The sequence below is a fragment of the Camelus bactrianus genome, chromosome 2 (assembly GCF_048773025.1).
Source record: "Camelus bactrianus isolate YW-2024 breed Bactrian camel chromosome 2, ASM4877302v1, whole genome shotgun sequence".
Taxonomy (NCBI): domain Eukaryota; kingdom Metazoa; phylum Chordata; class Mammalia; order Artiodactyla; family Camelidae; genus Camelus; species Camelus bactrianus.
The window spans coordinates 118,580,721-118,599,994 of record NC_133540.1 but is presented as its reverse complement, the minus strand read 5'-3'; the positions used below and the strand labels follow the sequence as shown (position 1 = coordinate 118,599,994).

At 39.3% G+C, this 19,274-nt stretch overlaps 1 long non-coding RNA gene across 1 annotated transcript in view; it reads left to right on the top strand.

Annotated features, from left to right (window-relative positions):
- LOC105075288 (uncharacterized) overlaps positions 1-18,038 on the top strand; it is a 52,555-nt gene extending 34,517 nt beyond the window's left edge. The window contains exon 4 of the long non-coding RNA XR_006727697.2: positions 244-18,038. This is a non-coding gene — a long non-coding RNA (uncharacterized LOC105075288). The remainder of the gene's footprint in view (positions 1-243) is intronic.
- Positions 18,039-19,274: the final 1,236 nt, after the last annotated feature.

Genomic DNA, 19,274 nt, shown 5'->3' with positions numbered 1-19,274 from the left:
GTAGCTTATGTCAAAACACACACTTCCACTCAGAAATTAACACCTGGCACTTGCTATCATCACATCTTTGGCTAAATCAAATCACAAGGCCAACCTTAACTTCAAAGAGGGTGGCGACGTACATTCTTCCCAGAGCTGATTAGGTATAGGTGATTAGAAATCCAGCCTATCATATAAGTATTTTATGTGTATTAATTCATTTAATTTTCTCAACAATCCTCTATTATTATCTTCATTTTTCAGATAAAGAATCAGAGCCACAGAGCAGTTAAGTGACACATGCAAAGTTGCACGGATGAGGGCAGAGCTGGGATGCCCGGTTTGAAGCCCGGGAACTCCATCTCCATAGCTCATGCTCTTGAAGACAACTAAAGTGGAAAAAAATCCCATAGCATCTTTATGTTTTTTCTTTTCTCCATTCAAGTAATACTTGACGAGTACTTCTGAAGTACCCCAGCTGCTGGACTACAATGTGCTGAAAATATAATGGCCTAGTGAAGCTGAAGTCTTTCCTGCTTTCTTCTTGGACAAAGGAATTTGTGGTGGAAAACAGGAGCTGGAATAAGCAGGCCCCACTCCTCGAACACAGTCAGCACTACCACAGCTACATCAGGCCCATTCTCCCAAACTAAGATCAGATCTCACCCACCATGGGAGACCATTCATTCTCTTTTTATGGCAAAGAAGTTAAGTTGAATTTCTGCTACTGAAATCAAAGAATCTTAATGCACACATATTCTTCCTCTTTTTAAAGTTCCAATGCCAAAGAAGCCATCATGTGCCCTACATGGGAAGGGGAAAAGGTTTGTATGTAAGAAATGAGAATAAACCTGAGGAAGGCAAATGAAGCTCTTAGGGGATGATACCAATTTCCTAGGCACCAACTGCTGAAATTATCTCCCCTTCTACCCATACCCAACAGCCAGAAATTTTTAGAGAAACACGAACAGCAGCAAAAGAAGGAATCAGCCACCAGGATGCATGGAGAGACACCAGCAAATCAAGTATCTTATCTCCACTAAAAAGATTTAGTACTAGAAAGCTGCAGTGAAGTCTCATATCTCGAAAATTCATTACAGCCATAAAAAGCACCACCATATTTTCATGAGCTATTAAAACAAACAGTTAAAAATAAAGCCCATTTGGTATCCAATATCCTTCGCATGATCATATTTTTTCATGTATTTGTGAAGCAACAAAATTTGGTTAACTGCAGTACATCTCCTTGTAACTCGTTCAGATTTCCCCATTCTCTTTTGCATCCTAAAATAATAAGCTACAAGTTCTCTAGCCATATAAATTACAGAGACATATCACAACAGGAAATACATGCTCTTTGTTTCTCCTCTTTACCTTTCTCAACTTATCTTTTATTTTAACAATTCTTTTTTTTTTTTGGAAGGGGGAGATAGATAATTAGGTTTGTTTATTTATTCACTTATTTATTTAATGGAGGTACTGGGGATTGAACCCAGGACCTCATGCATGCTAAGTATGCACTCTACCACTGAGCTATACCTCCCCCATTAATTTAACAATTCTTAATTGAAATCTCCACAAATGTTGAGTGGCATGGGCATAGAATAGTATAAAGGGAGGGCAATAACATTTATTTGGAATCTGTTACGTGCCCATCTCTTCGTTTGTTATTTTATTTCATTTAATACTAGCTCTAATTTTTAAAGCAAGTATTGTTACCCCTCATTTTTCTGATGGGGAAGCCTCAAAGAGGGGAAGTCATTTACCCAAGTTTAAATAGCTATAAAATAGCTGTGGTAGACACCGTTGACTGCTCGTGCATGACTATTTCCTTCTTTGTGGGTGGAACATACTTCTTCTTGAAGAAGCTGAAAATGCTGAGTACACTTTATCTCACACCTCTTTGCTGATAGGACATGAGCTTTGATGCAACCTAGTCAATGGGGCCCAAGGGAAAGTCTGCTGAGGACTTTGGGGAAAGTTTCCTCCCTGGTTAAAAAATAAAATACACATACACAAGAAGGGTCCTCTTTCCTCCCACTTTTTGGTTTTGGATAAGGTCTTCTCATGATGTGGTACCTGGAGCTGTCACAGCCTTCTCGAGACTATGAGCACACAAACCTGAAGATGAAGTTGAATCCTCTAGAACACTTCAAAAATGGCGAAAAGGAAAAGTGGTCCTTAATGAAATTTTTGAATTCCTCATTTAACTTACCCTGGAACCACTATACCTCAGGACTTAGAACAGTGCTTGGTGGATATTAGGCACTTAACAAACATCTTTTGAATGAATAAACAAATGATTTTAACTTTTCAAAACTTGTCTTCATAAAAAAGAAATATCTAGCAAAGCTAAATCTTCATCTACCTTCTGACCCAGCAATTCCACTCCTAGGTATATGTAGAAAAATGTTATGTGTCCACAATAAGTATGTGAAAAAGCATTCATAATAACTCCAAACTGGAAACACCTGAAATGTCCATCAACAGGAGAATGGACAAATAAATGCTGGAATATTCTTGCTTTGGAACACTATACAGCAACATAAAAGAACAGACTATTAATGCTCACAATAGCATGGATGAATCTCAGGGACGTAATATGGAGCAAAAGATAACATACATGTGAGTACATATTACTTGATTCCATTAAATAAAATTCAAAAACAGGAAAAAACTAATCCACAGTGACAGAAATCAGTGGTTACCTCTGGGAAGGGGGAATAATTATCAAAGGTTAGGGGCAGGAGAGACTCTCTTGAGGTGACTTGAAATGTTCTACATCTTGATCTGAATTGTGGTTACATGGGTTTATACGTGTAAAAATTAAGCTGTACACTTAAAATGTATGCACCTTACTGTATAGGTTATATCTTGATTTTTTTTAAAAGGCAAAAAAGTTTTGTTTGTTTTTTTTAAAAGAGATACAAGAAACATTTTTTACTCAGTCTTTATTTAGGAAAGGTTTTACCTTAAGTGCCTTACAAAATAACCTTCATAATCACACTATCAAGTACACATTGCTCTCTGGCAGATATGAGACTCAGAGAGATTAAGTTACTTTCCAAGGTCACACAGCTAATCAATGTCAAAGCTAGGATTTGAATACAAATTTATCTGACTCCAAAGCTCATGATTCTTTCTCTGTGTTATAAACAGGCAGGCAACTGCACAGACAACTTACCAAGGTCTTGAAAAGAATTATCACTGTGACCCACGAATACTCTTCCGGAGTGTGCATTTTTCTATAGAAATTGCCTAAATAGAACAGAAAAGGCTTTATGTACAAAGATAGTCATTGCAGAATTTATAATAGTAAAAAACTGGAAACAACCTAATTATTCAACAGCATATAATTAAGCAAATTATAATGCATATATTCAATAAAATATTATGCAGCCATTAAAAATTATGCTCAAGAAAGCTTATGATATAATATTCAATGGGGTAAAACGGAATAGAAATTGCATTTACTTTAAGAACACAACCATGAAAAACCAGAAAAAATTAAACTTATGCCTATAGAGGGAAAAGCCTGAGGTTGTTTGCATGTAAAGAACATTAAAAATGTCTGCCTCTGAAGAATGTGATTTGGCAAGGTGGTTGGAGGAGTTGGGGTGCGTGGAGGGTTAGAGAGAGGACAGGAACTTTCATTTTTTGCTTTAGAAATTCTGTATATGATTTTTATAATGAATATGCATTTTACAACAAAATTTTAATTCATTAGAACAACCGGAAGGAAATTTGTACAATATTAACAATGGCTGTCTTTGAATAATGGGGATTTGGGAGATTTTTTTTTTTTAATGTCTTCTTTCACCTTTCTATACTTTTTTAAGATTCCTGTGATGAGCATACATTTCTTTATATCTGAAGAAAAACCCAAAACTTATTTCAATGAGATGACGCTTTTGAAAGCACTCTGTAATCTGTGAAGCAATTCAATTATAAAAGTGATTTCATTACTACTGTAAATACTATGCTGGCAATGCCATTTGTAAAGTCAGAGGGCAGATCCTCTAACTAAATGCCCAAGCACTCAAGTTTTGTGCAGCTGCCACCTTCCAGAAGGTGGGAGGGAGGCTGGGCAAACCACCCCCGCCCACCCAGAACAATTATAATGCCTAAGAGTTTTTCTGGCAAAACCACAGGTGTTAGATTAAAAAAACATTTCCTGGGGCTGAACTTCTCAGCCCAGGCATGTTAGTATCTCCTGAGGGAATTTTTTGATGCCTACTGCAAAGACTGGAAATCTTTGTTTAGGGTGAGGCCCAGGCATGGGTGTTTTTAAGATGTTTCCCAGTTAATGCTAATAAGCAGAGTGGAGAAAGATGCCTTCAGGAGCTGCTGTAGATAAATTCTCCCTGTGGTGTGCTGGGAAGAGTTCTGAAACCCCTCTGGGAACGTTTAACTCTAGCCAAAAAACTGGAAAAATACTGCTTTCTTCAAGCCAACCTGAGGTTTTTTTGGTTTTTGTTTCTTTAAGAATTTTAATCGCCATGTCTAATTTACAGTTTATAAAGGTCATCAGGGAGCTAAGATAATCTTATTTGATAATCTCATGGAATTCTGATAATGTATGTAAAGTCCTAACAGGTTTAACTGTCTAGACAATTCTGGGAGGAAAGTAAGGCAAAAACCATTATTTACATTTTGCCCAGGAGAGAATGGAGAGGAAAGAGTTCAGAAATTTACCAAGATTAATTAACAGTAGACTTGAACCCAAGTACCTTCCCCAACCACAACATGCTAGTTTCAAGAACTGGCTTATACTTTTGAGTTGCCAATAATATTACACTAGGACAGATGATTCAGAAAAAGCCTTGTCTTCATCCTTTCCCACTGCATCCCCAGGACCTGGAAAGCAAAGTAAACATACAGTCATCCCTTTGGTATCCATGGGAGATTGATGCCAGGACTCACACAGATAGCAAAATCCAAGGATGCTCAAGTCTTTTATATAAAATGATGCAGTATTTGCATTTAACCTAAGCACATCTTCCCGTATACTTTATTTTTTTAATTGAAGTATAGTCGATTTACAATGTTATGTTAATTTCTGGTGTACAGCATAGTGATACATTTATACACACACATATATATATATATTCCTTTTTATATTTTTTTCATTATAGGCATAACAAAGTATCAAATATAGTTTCCTGTGCTATACAGTAGGACCTTGTTGTTTCTCCCGTATACTTTAAATCATCTCTAGATTACTTATAATATCTAATGCAACGTAAGTGCTATGTAAATAGTTGTAATGCAATGTAAATATTATGTAAATAGTTGCCAGTGTGCAGCAAATTCAAGTGCTTTGGGGAACTTTCTGGATTTTTTTTCTCCAAAATATTTTTGGTCCACGGTCGGCTGAATCCAAGGATTCGGAGCCCTGAGATTTGAAGGGGCCGCCTGTATTGTGTGAACGTATTTTACATGGAATTGTGCAACCCAGTAGCACTGCTGAGAGCAGGGCCTGGACATGAGTAAGTTGTATTGAATGAAAGAGTGAATGACTGTATCCTTCCAGATTGCATTATCCCCATTTGTCTTCGTCCTTTCAGACTGCTGTAACAAAACGCCGCAGATTGGGTGGCTTATAAACAGCAGGCATTTATTTCTCATGGTTCTGGAGGCTGGGAAGTCTGAGGTCAAGGTGCTGGTGCGTCAGTGTCCACTGAAGGCTCAATTCCTGGTTTGTAGATGTAGCCTCACATGGCAGACAAGGTGAGAGGATCTCAGGGTATCACTTAGCAGGGCGCTATTCCCATTTGTGAGAGCTCTACTCTCGTGATCTGATCACCTCCCAAAGGCCCCACCTCCTAGTACATTTCTATTGATAGTTAAGATTTTAATATATGTATTTGTGAGGGGGACACAAATATTCAGTCTATAGCTCCATTTTACAGAGGAGGTAACTGAGACTCCAAAAGGGAAGGTAACATGCCTGAGGCAATGGAATTTATAAGAAACAGAACTAGAAGGAAGGAGAACTCAGGACAGCCAACCTTGCATTTTTACCCACCATACTAAACTACCAACTTTTGTAGTATTTAGAGACCAAGCCCTAAGGACAAACCTTTAGAGACAATTTACGTGGCAACTCTTCTCTAGATATTATACAAAGATATTATAATAGGAGGAATATTGAATAGGAATTGGCAGCAGTGATTTGCTATTAGTGTTTAATTGAAAACAATTCATTTTACTTAAGTCTTACTTCCAAAATCCTTAGTCTGATTAATGACAACCTTCTGAAATGATTTTTTAAAAAAATAAAAAAGATGTTGTTCCTGAAAAATTCACATAATATAGTATGTGACAGATCACTGGAGTCATATATTTAGATCCACAATTACTAGATACAAATAAAAGAGATCTGGAGAGAAGATATCATACATGCTTTTAATCAGGAAAGAAAAAGATCTCTCTAATCAATGTCTTGCAAAATCATTAACCAAAGTCCTAAACTGAAGCTCAAACAATTGAAAAATGAAAATGATCCATTTACTCATGACAGGGAGATTGCAGTCTTATAAAAAAGCTGAATGCATATATGGATGAAAAGGATCGACACTGCCATTTAGTAATTGGCTAAATAATAGTCATAAACAAATGGAAGAAATAACCTAGTTGAGAGCAGAAGTCAGAATTTTCTCCATCATCTTTAAGAGGTCACAGAATTCCGATGCTTAAATCATTAGTTATATGGAATAGAACTGATAGTTGTAAAAGGCATTACAATTCATCCATCCATCATCTATCTGTCCTTTCATTCATCCAGTCATCCATCCACTCATCTATCCACCCACTAAGTTTAACAACATGAAATTGCCATTATTTGAGCATTTTTGACTTACGAGAAAGGCAATTTCATGTGGTTCAATATAAAACATTCAGTTAATACTTAATTGAACATGCTACCAGATTTGGGGAGTAAGGGTTGAATAAGAAATACTCCCCATTTCTGCAAATCTCCACTGGGAGAAACACAAACCAACTACTATTTACAAGAAAGTTACGATTGTACAAAGTGCTGTGGGATTTTATTGATATACTGTATATGCAGAGAAAGAACATACAGCAAATTATCAGTAGGAACATGGCTGGTGAGAGTTTATAAAATTATTTTTCCTTTTGTTTATTTCTACTCTAAAATTTTTTATTCAATGAACATATGTTATTTTTGTAATTAAACGTTTTTTGAAAATGTTCCATGAAGTTTGCAGAATTGATGGATACTAGAAGATATGTATAAGATAAAGGATTTAAAGCTAAAAATAGATGAAGCAACCTAGGTAAAATAATAAGTGGGACACTGGATGTACAAACAGATAATGGCCAGACCATATATAAAAACAGAACTCTGACCCACAACCTGCAACACCTAGCCTGGGAAACCAATCTATTATTTATAGTAACCAGCCTGGGAAGCCAATCTTCCATCTGTAAGTCAGATTTATATCTATCAACCGGCCCAGGAAGCCAAACAATAATCTCTGTAGCAATTGGCCCCAAACAACCAGGACTTTGCTAGTAACTGAGCTTCTCTAATTTCTGTCCTCACTTTGAACATAGGACCAACCAGAGACAGCGCAATATGTGCCCCTAACCAATTACGTAGGATGCCCCACTTCTACTCAGCCCACCTCCAGCTTCTCCAAGCCAACAGCCTCCAATGAGGGCACACCTGAAGCCTTCCCTTTGTTTTACTGTAAAACATCCCCACTCCTCTGACTGCCCTTCAGTCTCTGCAAGTAATGATGGCTGACTCCCTTGCTATAGCAAACTCTACATAAAGACACCTTGCCTGTTTTCATTTGGTTGGTCTTCGTTTATTTCCACAGAAGAGAAAGAGAAATGAACTTGGGAATGAGCTTAGCACACAGACTGCAAATGACAAAGGCAAATACATTTACAAGGAATGAGCAGTATAGCAACTCTCTGTATCCCACTGATCACAAGGACTAGTGGGTTCTGATTAAGCCCTAGGAAGATGAAGTTGTTTTGCCTCCTTTATATTTCCTTTTTCCTTTATATTTCCTTTTTCATACCCACCTTCAGCACGCTTTACCCCCAACTCCGTAACCTGATAGAGAAAATCTAGATCCACCATGTGCCTCTGCTTGTTTGAACTTTGAAAGCTGAGTCCAAATCAGGAGACCTTAGGAACCAGATTTAATTACTAGAATATCAACTCCGTGAGGGAAGGGAGCATGTCTGTTCAGCCCCTCTCCATGTGCCCAGTTGAATGACTGAAATAAACACATGGCTGCACTCAGAAAACACCTGTGGTCCAACACACCAAAGGTGATACAAATAGATTAGCCACATAGGAGCCAAAGACTGGGGTCATCCCTCCGCAGTGATTTGTCCTGTGATGCTCAGCACTTAGTTGGATCCAGCTGCATTTCTAACTCTGTCTTTCTTTTGTGCTCACTGGATAGTAAACATGAATTGCTATTAATAATAATTTTCCACTGCACGTCCAGAACAATCCATCCAGAGAAAATTGGAACTTCTTCTTTGCTGAGGTCCAGTCCCATCAATTGGATGCTCATTTTATAGAAAGGCCATTGAGCAAAATTAATGTACCCAAACAAATAGAGTTTGTCCTTGTAACTGATTCTGAGTATGACAGGAAACAAAAGGGCCGCCTTAATGGTCTCCTCTGGGAAATTTATTTTCAGAACATTGAGTTATTTCCTTCTACTTGACCAGATTAGATTAAAATCTTTGATATAAAAAAAAAAGAGAAAGAAAGGAAGAAGACTAAAACTCAGTTGTCTGTTTTCATAGAAATCACTTTGAGATCTAGCTTCGTTTAAATTCACTTGTTATTGTCCAAGTCAAATAATGTTATAATCTTAGGGTTATTTTACTTTTTTCCATTTGACACTCTTTTCCCCCCATTTTCTTCACACCGTCCCCAGCATGTTTTACCCCTGGCCTCCTGACCTGAAAAGGTAAAGCGAGAGCCGCCGTATGCCAGAAATGAGGAAGCTGGAGCCGCTTTAAAATACTACTATACCTTGCCACGAGATAACACTTCAGACTATTATCCAGAAACTCTGGTCATCCTTTTTCTGCTGTATTGGACAGGTCGGTGAGGGCACCTGTCTCACTCCCAGTCACTGGTGGTGGCTGGGAGGAGGCCTCTCCCACAGCCTCTGGAATGTTCTATTCCATGTGCTCTGCCTGCCTTCTGACCAACTCTGTCACAGTCAGTTGGACCTAAAAGCAGCCAGTTTGTGGGCTAACTTGTGAAGTGGCCAGGCATGACAAGCTCTGTTCAGACAGGAGAGATAGTAAGAAAAGGAGCCAACCAGGGTCCCTCGGTCAGAAATTAGATTTAGAACATATGGAGAGAATCCATTGGGTTCAAGAAGTGACTCTGAAAAGTTGCAAAGAGAAGGCAGGAGGGAGCCTATGTTACCCATAAACAGCTACCACAAGGCAGGAAGGCGTGACGGGACAGGATGCTGCTGGTGGGTTATTAGTAGGAGAGAAGCAGAAGAGATGGGACAGAGCTGCATCAGCACAATGGCCAGGAAATGGGTGACGCTTTGTGCCGCGAGGCAAGGAGGGAAGCCACTTCCTGATCAAGTTTCCCTCAAGTTCAGCTGGATGGCACATGAACTTCCTATCATCGTGTATGTACTTAAAAAGACACACAAAACACAACTGCGTGCTTCTTTTTTTAATACAAAATAGCTGAACACACACACTCCTCTAAGAACCTTGCCACATCTGTTGGATCTTAACCTTCCTGCAAAGAGGAGTAGCAAAGTGGAGAGAAGCAAGAAGTTACAGGCAGAAGTTCTAATCCAGCTTCGCTACTAATTTGTGAGTAATCATAAGTAAGAGGCTTATCATCGCTAAACCTGTTACTTCAACCATAAAGTGGAATTGGACCAGACGCATTCACTTGGTAACCGTGTATTGAGTGCCTGCTGTGTGGCAGGTTCTGTCATGGCTAATGGGACCTAACAGTGAACTAAGCACAGGTTTTGCTCCCTGGGCTTATATTCAAGTTACAGGTTATTACAAAATTGTATGATGTTAGCACTAGATAATGAATTTCTTTTAAGGCAATTTGAGTTGGGACTTCTGTTTTTGCTGCCCATGACTTCTTAACTATTTTGGGGACTTGAGTAGAAGTGAGAGTCCAGTTAGGAAATCACTGAAGTAGTCAAGACAGAGATAATGATGGTTTCGACAAGGGTGGTAGTGGTGCAGATAGAGAGAGAAGTTAATGATTCAAGAGATTTTTCAGAAGGAGAATCAATATGGCAAGGGGTGGATGGATGGAAGGATGGATAGATTAAATCACTAAGGAAGTACTGTGCCACTTTTACAATGACTATCTTAGTCCATTTGGGCTGCTGTGACAGAAATACCACATGCTGGAGGCTTATAAGCAACAGAAATTTATTGGAAGCTAGGAATTCCAAGATTGTGGCACCAGCAGATTTGTTGTGCGGTGGAAGCCTGCTTCCTGGTTAAAAGGCAGCCATTTATTCACTATTCACATGGTAGAAGAGGGTAAAGGAGCTCTGAGATCTTTTTTATAAGGGTGCTAAATCCTTTTATGAAGGTTCCCACCCACACAACCTAATCACCTCCCAAATGGTCCATCTCCAAATACCATCACACAGGGGATTAAATTTTAATATATGAATTTTAGGGGAACACAAACAGTCTATGGCAATTATGTAATAGCTTAACATGTCATTTGAAAATTTCTTATGGACCAGAAATGACTGCAGTTATACATCTGAGGTTCTTTTGCATCTCATTTGTTGGCCGAGTGTGCCAACTCTGAGGTAGACATTAAAAACAGTTTCAACATGTAAGCTTGTTTATTAGTCTATGTCAGAGTCCGAATGTCTAATTCTGGGAGCAGAAACTACCGTGCAGCCACTCTCCAGTGTTTCCTCGGAGCTGTGAGTGACAATTTCCAATTGCCAGAGCTTCCTTGAACAAATAAAGTTTTCCTTTATTCTGAGGCCAGCTTGATGGGAAAGCCTAGAAGAAAAGCAGCCTCCAGAAGGGAGTGGCCAGAGGTCATTTCAGCATAGCCAGGGCATCTTCGTGGGTGGCTTGGACAGGTTTGCATATGTTTACAAGCGTGTGCATCCTGTCATCTGACTGCACCTGGATCCTTGCAGGTGGACCCATCACACACCCAGCGAGGAGGGGACTGTGTGAGGAAGTTCAGAGTACATTCAAGACATCCTGAAGCGTTAATGAAACCACATACAGCATATGGTGTTTCATAGGCAGATTTTCTGGCAGATTTCCTTCAACAAAGAGCTTTCATTGTGCGGTTTGGAATCATGGTCTTTACATACATGGAAAAGTATTAAATCTGGTCACATACAGAAAGCAATTTTCCTTATCTTTTTTGTGACCACTTCTTAGGTTTGTTCCATGGTTTCCTTTTTTTGTTAGTCACAGATTCCAGGAAAGCTGTGCTACTAGACACACTGAGGTTTCGGTAGGAGACATTCCATCTGATAATGACAGGTTCAAGTTACTGTGATGAGGTTTTACAGTGGGTTGAATAGCATCCCCGGTAAAAAAACAAAATCACGTCCATTCAAAACCTCAAAATCTGACCTTATCTGAAGATGCGGTCTATGTAGATGTAATTAGTTAAGATGAAGTCATACTGGATTAAGATGAGCCCTAACTCTGATGACTGGTGTCCTTAAAAGAAGAGGAGAGGACAAGCGGAGATACATAGAGAGGCGCAGGCTCTCTGACGGTGAAGCAGAGATCGGAGTGATTTATCCACAAGGACAGGGATGGTTGCGAGCTACCAGCAGCTGGAAAAAACAAGAATGGATTTTCCCCAAGAGACTTTGGAGGGAACACGGCTCTGCCGACACCTTGATTTCAAACTTCTTGCCTCCAGAACTGCCTTAGAATAAATTATTTTTTTAAAGCACCCAGTTTGTGATGGTTTGTTAGGGCAGTTCCAGGAAACTAATTCAGGCTTCAAAGGCTGAGCCCCAGATCCCCCTGCAGACCTGCACCTGCTTGCCCCACTTCTCCTCCAGGGGATTAATGATTTGACCTATTTCCCTTTTTTTCAGCAGCTATGACCACCCACTCGCCTCCCCTCTCCCAAGCCCAGCAGCAGAGTGATACCCAGTTTTCCCAGCTCCCCATTTTCCTGCTCACAAGCTCACAGTCCTCTCTTTGTTTTCATTACCTTTTTTAGTGATTACTACAGACGACAGGCAACCACACAAGTTAAGAGTGTGGGGGAAATTACAAGGTTCATGACACTTAAACCACAGTTCCTGTACTCTCTCTGGTGCCTGGATTTATTTAGCGCGTGCAATTAAATTGGCACTTGGGGTTTTTTTGTTTGTTTGTTTTCTATCTGTTCAAACAAAAAACAAAGAAAAATTGAATTGTATACTTCTATACAATTATAAATTTTTTTTCAGTGTTTCCTAAAAATAATATAAATTGCACAAATTGGAAGTACCAAAACATTTTAATCAAGTACCTTTATTTTTAACCACCACCGTAGCCTTGTGTCACATAAACCCATCCCAATCCCCAGCCAGAATTTTGGAAAAGAAAAATCTGGCAACTCCTGGCTTAACTCTCTTCTGAGGTGTCCCCTGAGGAGCTAGGCTACTGTCCTTCCTGTTGATTCTGAAGCATGGGGCTGACCAGCCCTTTCCCTCTTTTCTTGCTGAGATGTGTCCTTTCATTTGGAAGCTCTTCTTCTCTTTTGGCAGCTCTGATCATCGCTGAAGAGGTCGTCGTGGCCCTTGGCTGACACCTGGGAACCTGGATTTCAGGAGGGTTCCCACCCTTTCAGATAAGAGTAATTCACTGTGCCTGAAATGTGCAAACCATATGGTTTATGCTGAACTCTTGCCTTGTTTCTGGGGATCTGGAATTTCAGTAGATGCTAGGCAGAGGATGCCTACATGACCAGCCCCAATTAAAACCACGGACACTGAGTCGCTAAGGAGTTTCCCTGGTAGAGAACATTTCACATGTGTCGTCACAATGTGTAGTCTGGGGAGGTAAGAACATCCCGTCTGCCTCCACTGGGAGGGGGCTCTTGGAAGTAGGTGCCCGGTTTCCTCCCATCTTCGTCTCAGGTGCCTTTCCCCTTTGCTGATTCTGCTTTGTATCCTTTCACTGTAACACATCACAGATGTGAATATGACTATTTGCTGAGTCCTGTGAGTCCTCCTAGTGAATCATCAAACCTGGGGATACCCTTGGGGACCTCCCAACCCAGGCTTTCATAGTGACATTTGTCCTACCAAATATTAATCCTACCAAAGAGAAGTTGGGGGGCTGATGGCTTTCATTACAAAATTTGTTTACAGAACTCCTTTAAGTATAATTTTACCTATTCATTCATTTGTTCGTGAATTTATAAAACTTTTGTCAAGCACACAGCATGTTCTAGTCACTCTCCTAGGAACTGGAGGGAGTGAGAGAAAAGCAAAGAACATCACATCCTTCCCTACAAGGGCCTCACGGTTTCACAGCACCTTTGAATAGAGAAATAATTAAACCTCAGTGGGAGAGGCGCCATCGGAGGAAGTCAGAGCAAGGATCTGGGGAGAATACAGGACAGAGACATGATGATCTCTGCTTAAGAAAGTGAAGACAATGTTCCAAAGGTATTGACATTAAACTGGGATTTAGAGGTCAAGTAGATGTTGACCAAGTGATGAAGAAGGTAGGGATATCCTGTCAGCAAGAATAAAGTCAGAGGCATGAAATAACTGGTTCTAGAAATAGGGAGAAGTTCAGGATGGCTGTAGCTGGGACGGGTGTAATACAGGGTTGATGTCAGAGGTTGGAGCCCAGACTGTGGGAGGAATTACATGGTAAATTACAATTATTATATGGTAAATTTTTAGGTTTATTTTGGTTTTGGTGAGCAATGGGATGACATTAGAAACTAGTAACAATAATCAGAACTGTGATTTAGAAAGAACCTTCCATTGGTTTCCTAAGTGAAGAAAGGCTGTATGATAGAACGGCTAACAGGGTGGAGCCAGGCTGCCAGTGTTCCAACACTAACCCTGCCACTGACATCCGGGTGATCTGGGACAAATCACTTCACCTGTATAGGCCTTAGTTTCTGCATGTGCAAAAAGAGGGTAATAAGAACCCCCACCACAGTGGGTTGTTGTGAGGGTGTGTGTGCTAATAAACTCAAAGCATGTGGAATAGCATCTGGTTCTCAATAAACTGTAGCCTTCATTATTACCGCATTAAAGCAGCATTTGTTTCACAAGCATTTCAGATGCATATAAGTTTTTGGGAACAGGTTCTGCTTAAAGCAAGATCCGTACTACTATGAGATAAATTTGGGAAATGACAGAAAACTGGGAATTAAGTTTTATTTTAATATATCTGTATTCAAGTCACAACATATACATGAGCATATTGAAGTGGAGCAGAATGCAAAGTCGGAGGGCTCATCTAGAGGATATTTGTGTTTCCTCCAGGCAATAATAGATTACCCACGAAGCAAAAGTCCACTGCAGCCAGCTAAACAAAGGCGATACAGATTATCATCTAAGTGGCTATTATCAGATTTGCTCAAAGGCTAGTGTTCTTTCTGTTTTCCATACTTACATGTGGTATTTCAGTTGAATCATAACCTTGAAAATCAACCACATCTAATTAAAACTTTCACCTAAGTAGTTCTTGTTTCTATTTTTTCCCCATTGCGGTAAAAACCTTGTAATGTACTAAAATCATTTTAGTCACTTTTTAGTAAAAGCACACACACAAAATTAAAACAGTACAGAAACATATACAGAAGTAGAAGCTCTAGAATTTTCATATAGAAGGGATTTAGAAGTAACCATGTATTTGGAACAGTCTTCTCTCAGATAGCCTAATAGCTGTCCCTGTCACCCTCCAGCCTGTCAATTCTGAGTGTTTGCCTGTTGCAGTAGTTTCTTGCTGCTGTTGGCGTTCCTTGGATTTCTTGGCTTGTGGCCATATCACTCCAATCTGTGTCTCATCTTCACATCTGCCTCCATATGTGTCTTCTGTCTCAAACTTCCCTCTGCCTTTCTTTCATAATCATTCTTGTCATTGGATTTAGGGCCAATTAAGATAATCTGGGATGATATCATCCCCAAATCCTTAACTTAATTACATCAGCAAAACTTTTTTTTTTCCAAATAAGGTAACATTCACAGGTTCTGGGGATTAGACATGGACATATTTTTGGTGGGGGGGGGGACCACCATCCAACCCACTACAATCACCCTGTATGAAATAGCACCCACCCATTCACACCACATCATTCTGTACTCCTCATCCTACATTACTCTTTTTCACAACGTTTGTCATTATTTCACATTCTAATATTCCACTGGCTACTTTTTATTTTTTGTCTTCTCCATGAGAATGGAAGCCTCATGAGAACAGAGTTGTAGTCTCTCCTCTCTCCCCAGCACTACAATAACACTTGGCACCATTTGTTTGTTGAATGAATGGAGGAACTAGTGTGGACAAAGAATGCTGCCTGCCATATCAGTAAACGAAGACTACTGCAGCCATCAAGCCATCAGCCACTGCAGCCACCTCTGTAGGTATACCTTGAGGGGATTAAGGATGGAAAAAAACAGGATACTGGCCACAGTTAAGGTGAACATCAAAGGAATAATTTCATTAAGTGGAGACTCTTGCATCTTCCCATAAATAGAAAGGCATTAAATTCACTCACTCGAGATGTCTGCTTTTTCTTTAATTAGCAGTAATCTTTTGATGTTCGACTACTTTTTTGTTTTTGTTTTTGTTTTGGGGGGTGGGTTTTGTTTGTTTGACTGTTTTGCAAAAACTCACATATTTCCTGGCTCCTCCCTTATCTCTTTTAACTGTCTCTCAGAGCTTTCTGAGAGGCTATATCCCAGGCTTAAGTCCTCATTAATTCCCCAAATAAAACATAATTCTCAACTTTAGGTTATGCTTATTTTTTTCAGTCAACACCAGGAAACTTTCTTAAATCCAAGTTCGCTAAGTAAGGATGCTACTTAGGGGGGTGAAAATAATGATCATTTGGGGTGCCCTGGAGGGAGGGTTGCTAATGGAGCCCAACCAGTATCACCAAGTCACCCCGTGGTCCCACCACTGTATATAGAGAGAAAAGCAGATTTCATGCCCACCCCGATCTCCAATCTCCCATTCCCTCTCCAGAGTTGATCACTGTTACCACTTTTCTATGTATATTTCCAAAAACATTCAGTGCATGTACATGCATCTAAGATTAAGATTAATCTTCAAGAGTTATATGGTTATGTGAGTTCATTTCTTAGAAGAATTGAACATTTGTTTAAAATGTCCCTTTAAAGCAAAAGTTCTTATTGTTTCAGGAGGGCTATGGACTCACTGACTTTCCAATTAAAGCCAAACTCAACTCCATCTCACATAGCCCAGCCTCATAAATCCCCTAAACCTCTAATCTTATCTTGTGTCATTCTCCACTCCTTGGGTTCTAGCCAGAGAGTGGAGAGGTGGTCAGGACCTTCAGCAAAGGGCTGGAACTCTTGGTATGAGATTTGTATTGAAAGACAACACACAGTGAGGCCCTGGACCACCTCTTGGACTCAGTGTCTTGTTTCCCTGTCTCACCACTGACTCTCTTCCACTCTGCTTGTGGGAGCTCTCCAGTGCCTAATATGCACCAAGAACTCCTCAGGGCCTTTGCTCAAGCTTTCCCATCTGCCAGGATTGCTCTTCCCCCCATTCTTTCCATAAACAGCTCTTTCTCATCCCTCAAGTATCCACCTAAATTTCGCCTGCCCTGTGAAGCCTTGCCTGAATGTCTATTTCCCAGCCAAAAGCAGCAGCTAGATTGCTAGGGAAAAAAAAAAGAGATCAGAAATTTCAGATTGGATTTTACTCCAGCCAAGCTGCTTCCCTACCCCTTTATTCTCTTTCTTAACCCCCTTTTCTGATCTTGGCCCCTCTTATATGCTCTTATAGCAGCCTGTACTTCCTCCACATGGCTCTTAGCATACATATTACAACTGCCTATTTATCTGTAAATTCCATCTCATCATAATCTCTACTAAGGCAAAAACCTTGAGATCTTTGTTGAGATCCGTGAGTCATTCTAGCAAATTATAGAACCCAAAGAGGTCACGCACAACCCCCGTCCTCCCCCCCCACCCCCAGTTATAGCCAGTTGGTCACAAATGGGGCTGGCCTGGGGACCCCTTAAAATGCATCTGGCATCTGGAGTAAGGGCAGTCTCACAGAGGACTGACCCCTTAACTCGTGGCATCTGTGCTAACTCTGGGTGGTTAGTGGCAGAACTGAAATGTAGTACACTTGTTGGAACTGGAAAGACTATCTTGAATCTTCCAATAGCTCCTTGTTCTGGGATGTAAAAAACTTGAGCCTACTAACAAAGAAATACAGGTGTTGGCAAATCCTCCATTAACAAAAGCCTCAGAAGGTAGCAGCAGTGCTTCGTGTCTTTTCCTGTTAAAGGAGCATTATTTCAAAGGTGATGGTGACATTGGACATGGCGCGTTTAGGCCTGTGTTAGGATGTTCTGAATACATAGGTGTCATAGAGTGAGGTTGTAAGAGTGATGACAAGTTTCATTTAAAGATCTTGCATCTTTTAAACCCTGACTACTTTCAAAGAATGGACTCCTAAGGAAGTATTCCACAGGAACAAGTTAAGAAAGATCTGAGAAATAGTGAAGGCAGCAGAGCCTTAGAATTTAAAACTGCTATCTTGACACTGGTATATATTTTAACGTGTTTATGTGAATTGAAAAAAAGTCTGCTTTCGCTGATTGACTTGATAATGAACGTTGGCTTTACCAATCAACTTTTAAGTTAGATGTTTTACATACATCGAATGAGCCAAATCTGCAGAGTAAAATTCTTAACTCTCAAAAATATGTTTAAAGCTCATGATAAGATAAAAGCATTTTAATAAATGATATTGTATTGCCAAAGGCCTATAGAAATGTTAATATTTTTATTTTGTCAACACCGAGTTAAAAAATAAAGTGCCTTGAAATGAAAGAGTTACAGTACAATTATTAACAACTGATAAGTCTTCCAAAGAGCCTTTTTGGTATACTTCCCAGAAATTGAGAAAGTGAATAACTCTAACAAAAGAGGACCTAAATGAATTGCCTGATGATAGATCATAAAAAATAATTTTTGATAATAGAGTACTACATGACTTTTAGCATATATTTTGAAAGATCAAAGATTTGAGTGGCATTGCTACTACAAAGCATTCACCATAATCATCTATTTATTTGAAAATATTTTTTTCAGTGTTTATGTCTATAAAAATTGAAACTACAAATAGAACTAATGCTGAATCGTGACTTATCTAGCAATAATTAATATTCCTCTACTAACATGTGAACTATAGACAAAAAATAGCACCATTCATCTCACTAAAAGATACATTTCCATAAAAATATGCCATAGGAGGTTATATCAGACTAATCCTTTTATAGATAAAAGTTATAAATGGGATAAAATATAAAAGCAATTATTTGAAGATGATGGAATATAACCAAAGGCTGGCAGGCAGGCAGAATTTGAAGGGATGCACACTCTGCAAAGAACTGAAATGCACTGAGTATGATTTATGTTCATACATCTTTTTATCTAGGGGCACTACTCAGTCTGCACTGTGAAAGTCAGCTGGAATTCAGAAAGCCACAATCTTAATGGACAGGAATTAAAGGATGGAGCCTGGGGTTCTCAGAGCAGCTGGAAGTTGAGGATGGAAATCCTGGAAAGAAAGGAGTAATAGAAGCAAAGCACTCCAAAATCTACACATACACTCTACCTAAATCCTTGGCTCACACCTGAACTCTATGTGCATGGGGTACAAATTAACTACTTACTAGAATACATCAACATTCATCAGAGGAAGATAACAATACAATAAAAATTAACATATATATAAAGGAATAGGAAAGTATGACTTATAGTCCAGAGAAAAATATGTCAATAGAAAGTGACTCCAAGATGATTCAGATGTAAAAATTAGCAAAGACTTAAAAATTTTTTTAAATTGTTTTTAATGCAGCCAAATATATCCATATTTTCCTTTGTGGTTTGTGCTTGTTGCACAGCTTTTAAAAAAAAATCCTTGCTTGCCTCGTATCTCCTGTTTTCTTTTATTTTTCTTATTTATTTAAAAAAATTTTTTTCTAATGGGAATCGAACCTCGTGCATGCTAAGCACACACTCTACCACTGAGTTATATCCTTCCCTTTAGCAAAGACTTTTAAA